Here is a 5,419-nt window from a genome sequence, read left to right on the forward strand (position 1 = left end):
TCGCGTCGTGTCGTTAAATTTCAAAAACATCACAGACTAGACAACAATGGTGGAAAATATGAGCGCAAGTTTCAAAGTTCCATCAACATTTTGCAGCCAGAATAACGGATGGTGTCAAGTAGATTCTTCAAGGCGGATCTTTCTCGTGACTCGAAAAGGAATCGTTTTTCGCTTAGAAACAGACGAGGGAGCCAATCAGAAAACAAATTAGAGAACGGAGATTGATATAATCNGAAGGTGTTTAATGTTTTATTAAGTGTCATTTATTTATCCATAAACCTGGTTTTGGGTTTAAATAAAAGCTTTTTCATTCTTATAATAAAATGCATATAAAAAATTATGAAATCGAACTCGAAGGTTATATATCTTTCAATAAAAAGAAAACATTCGACCTCACAGGGATTCGATCTAGCGGTCTTGTAGTGATTGCAGTGCCCCTGGTGGTAACATTTGTCTCTAGTTGATTCTAGCAACGAGCGAAGATAGGAAGTCGAAAGACCAGTTAATCTACCGACTCTGGCCATGATATAACAGCTAAAATTAAAAATAAAATTATAAAAACTTACTTGGTGAAATAAAATATAATGCGGTGGATATCCATACCTGGTACAAAATTTTCTTCAATTGTATGAATATACTTTTAAAGAAAATTATAATTAAATATATCATCTTTGCGCACTGGAAGGGAAGGAATGTTTCGATCATTCCTCCCTTTTCCAAGGAGTGGGATCCTCTCGTTCGGTGTGGGCAAGGATGCAAAGGAAGTCGCTTCGTAAGAGATGTGAATGACTTTTTTCTTTGCTATTTCTGAAGTAATATTTAAATTTAAGGTTTCGTTTTCAATTTACTAACGTAGGATAAGAAGGCAAGAGGTTTTTTTATTTTCTCTTGTATTTACATCAGTTTACCAATTCTCATCCACGCACAGAAACAACAACATCCCTCACGCTGAAACACACAGTTCAAACAACGACACGTTTGTCGCATCCAATCACCAACGATTCCATTCACGTGCACTATAAAGAACACGTTTCACAACGTGAACACGCTTCCCAAAATTCAACCTCTGGGTCCACGTCCCGGGAAGCGGTAACCTCGGTCGCGACGGCCGATGGCCAAAGACGCTCTGGTAACAATTTACTTTTGATATTAAAATCTGAATTTAAATTCTTACAACGAAATCATTTACTTGTATCCAAATTTNATAAGAAACAATTTTTGTTGTGTACTTAATGAAAAAATGTAAGTGTTTTTAGTGTTTTTTGGTTTGTTTCATTTAATGTAATATAACATAGTCATGTTTTAACACTTTTTGTTTATTTGAACTAGCACTGAAGAGGGGTTGGAGTATATTATACCAACCCGAAATATATTTGTAGTTCAATGAGAAATAAAAGTTAAATTTGCTAACCAGAAATTGCTGTGAGATAAGTCTACCAAAGTGTGTGTTTTGGATTACAGAGACGAATTTACATTGTAAATTTAACATACAGCAAACCAACTATATATATAAAATAAAAAGCCTACATTGCCACCTTCCTCGCTTTTGCGCTTGTAAACGTTACTAATTGAGAATAATTTAATTCCTGGGCAATACTACTTTCGATACATAAAATTGATAGATCTGACAGTCTCTCCTGACACATGGTTGAACGTAAATAAATTTTAATTTACTGAAACTTCGTTCTCCTTTAGCGACAGTTGTATGGTCGGCAAAATTCGAACTGCTTTCCACACATTCGGGAATATATCCTGCCAATCATTTTGTTTAATAAGTTGAAGAACTTTTATTGGTTCTGATGATTCGAGCTCTTTCAACAATGGATTCGGGTGTAAAAGTTCCTCAACCAATTCACAACCAGATATGTCACATTTTTCTCCATGGGTTAAACTTATTTCTAAATTTGCACAGGCTTTTTCCAATTTTGACTTTTCATGAATTGTTTTGATGTTAAAAAAGACCATGTGTCATTAAACTTGAATAGTTGTGTAAATCGAGTGACCAACGCATTTTCAATTGTATCGATCATAGGGTAAAAGACGTTTATTTTAATTAAACAATTCTTCAGGATCTGTTGGTGTCTCATCTAAGGCCTCGTATTTAAATAATCTCTTTTTTCTTCAGGATCGGACTGACTTAAAAATAAGACTTATCCCAGCCTGAAAAGCAATTTCCGTAGCTGTTATTACAGCAGACGAATAACGCCGGCACTCTTTTACAAATTCATAGCAGTTCTACAGCAATTGTGTAGCGTTTGGTAAATCCATAGTTTCAGACTGCATAGCCTTGCTTACAATGTTTACTTGAAACAATATATCATACTAAGCCACTATTGTTAATATAAACTCAAATTGCTCCATGATCTGAATCAGGAACAAGGTCTCTGATATTGCAACTGGGCAGTAGCGTAGCGTGGGTGTCAGCCGCCCGGGACGGAGGAAAATTTTGCCGCCCCCTTATTTAGGTATCTCAATTTAAAAGACTAAAAATTCAGTTTCGTCACAGAAAAAGTAATGAAAAATTTCGTGCTACTGTTGCCACCTTTTAAAATCGCCGACCCTGACGGCAGGTGAGGTTTGTTCGAACAGAAGTTCCTGACGCATGCGTATATCATTTTGCAATGAAGAATAATTTGCAGTGCATGCTGGTTCTAAATCAGTTACAGTTAGCGACTAGGGAGACTTGGTTAGGAGTAACGTAAGTAATCTAGATGACAGCCCTATTGGATATTGGAGGTGTATATGAATACGAATGAATCGTACAAGCAAAAAAAAAAAAAAAAAAAAAAAAAAAAAAAAAAAAAAAAAAAAAAAAAAAAAAAAAAAAAAAAAAAAAAAAAAAAAAAAANATGAATGCAACATATATGTGATTATTTAGTCTGTATTTTGTGTGAAAATTATTTTAGTGATTGAAAACTAGTTATTTTCAAACTTTATTCACAAAACTGGATGGATAAGTCAAACACTTCAAAAACTTTTATTCAATACCAGTAAAAACTTTAATATGTTCCAGACAAGTGTAGATCTTAGGTGTAGATTGAAAACATCTGTTTAGAACATATTAAAGTTTTTTACTGGTGTTGAATTAAGGTTTTTGAAGTGTTTGATTCATTTGTTACTTTGTCTAATTTTTACCTAAACACTTTTTGTTATGGAATAGGGTATTATATCCAATATTTTGTTTTAATACTTAGTACCTATGAGCACCAAGAGTGCTTTTAGCATATCTGTAATGAGTTTGGACAAGCCCACAGTATGGCAACCAGACAGTGAAAGAACCTAACATATTATAGTTGAACTCACTCATTAAAAGTTGCTGAAGACAAGACAAATGCAGAGATGGATTCTTCAACAAAATCTACTATATATATAACACAGTTAGTTTAAATGACATGACACTTTTTTTGTCAAAAGAAATAACAGCACTGGGAATCAATGAATTGTCATTAAATTTTTGTTATAGTCTACATTAGGTAAGTGGTTGAAGTGTGTGGAGAGTTTGAGCTAAAGCAATGAAGGATTCACTGAAGGAGTAAAGCAAACCAAGGGTTTGATTGCTTATCTACAATTCTATTATTATTTACAAAACTTGATTTGTCACTAATAAATCTATAAAGTTTTTAATTAAAATAAATAGAATGTTTGAAAATATATAGTTACAACTGATGATTTTTATGGTACAATAATCACAAATACAGTAACAAAATATAAACTGAAATGATAAATGCTTTTGCATTCATTTAAAATATGCAATTTTTGATATTATGTCTGAATTTGAGTCAGATCCATAGAAATATTAATGAGTAGTCTGCAGTGGTGTGCCGTGACATTTGATGATAGGGGAGGTGTGTTTCTGTAATAAGCCAACTTCCAGGGGTAACCAGTTGGGTGTCAGCGATGATCTAGGCCAGTGTTTCCCAACACTTTGTGCTATGCCCCACCTAAGTCTTTCTACAATTCTTATGCCCCCTAACATACAGTGGCTATACGGTTAACTTAAACTCTGGACGAGTCCATTTTCGAATTGCCCCCTGTGGGGCGTGGGCCCCACGTTGGTAAAAAAACTGATCTATAATAGGCCCTCTAGGATCCATTCGTATTCATTTGTTCGATAAGCCAGTAAAAACCGTAGACTTCTCTAAATGTATNATGTAATAATTTTTTAATACTATTAGTTTGTGATACATAATATATTATTTTTTCTGCCATAATAACTAACTTTTTTCTGTACCCCTAAACAACCTATCGCGTACCCCTAGGGGTACGCGTACCACAGGTTGGGAATCGCTGATCTAGATCAATGTTTCCCAACATTTTTTTTGCTATGCCTCACCTAAGCCTTTCTAAAATTCTTATGCCGCCTAACATACAGGCCCCTAGCATACGGTTAACTTAAACTCTGGACGAGTCCATTTTCGAATTGCCCCCTGTGGGGCGTGGGCCCCACGTTGGGAAACACTGATCTATAATAGGCCCTCTAGGGTCCATTCGTATTCGTTTGTTCGATAAGCCAATAAAAACCGTAGACTTCTCTAAATGTATTTTTAATGAATAGATTATCTAACGCACTTAAATAAATAAGTAAGTTCAATATAATTAACTCTGTTATATTAGATTCAATAGATCCCCTATGACCTCTAAACGCCAATTCTTGCTTCGATAACATCTACTAATTTAGATATAATATATTAATTAGCCGTAACTTTGTTATAATTTTCAATATTTATTTTATATTGTTTACTAATGTTAAATTCTATTCTGCTTTGATTTCCAAATTGCTTCAATTTTACGAATGAATCGATGCGAGATTTACGATTTTCGCGTCTTTTGCCAGCTTTACTTAAATTATTTAAATCCATTCTTATTCCACACACTAATTTTATTTGAAAATAGTAGGCCAGGCCAACAAAACAATTTTTGCATTTTTATGCATCCACAAAAGCCATTTTGTCTTCATAAATTTTAGCGTGAAAATGAACAAATTTTTTGTTCACGTATTTATATTTAATTTAGGCATTGGTCTTTCTCTTTTAATAATGTTTTCTTTTTCATTATATGATCTCGAGCCAAAACTTTTTTAAAATAAATTTTCAATATCACAATTACATTATAAATCGTTAGCCATGATCAGAGTCGGTAGATTAACTGGTCTTTCGACTAATAGTTCAAACTTAGCTAGAGACAATATTTGCCGCTAGTCGGCGCCACTGTTAGCAGGAGATCGTTGTTCTTGCTAGGTATATACTGAAGTCAGTGATTTTGACCTATAATAATTGTTTTTTTAGCTACATAAAAATGCCAACGTGCTTTGTGCCAGGATGCAAGGCAGGATATAAGTCATCGAACGAGAAGAGACATTTCTTCCGTGCTCCTAGCGATAAGATTGAGGAGTGGATGCGATGCATTCCACGAGACGACA

Source organism: Centruroides sculpturatus, unplaced genomic scaffold, assembly GCF_000671375.1.
Source record: "Centruroides sculpturatus isolate CEXI.00-Female unplaced genomic scaffold, Cexi_2.0 scaffold1756, whole genome shotgun sequence".
Classification (NCBI taxonomy): Eukaryota; Metazoa; Arthropoda; class Arachnida; order Scorpiones; family Buthidae; genus Centruroides; species Centruroides sculpturatus.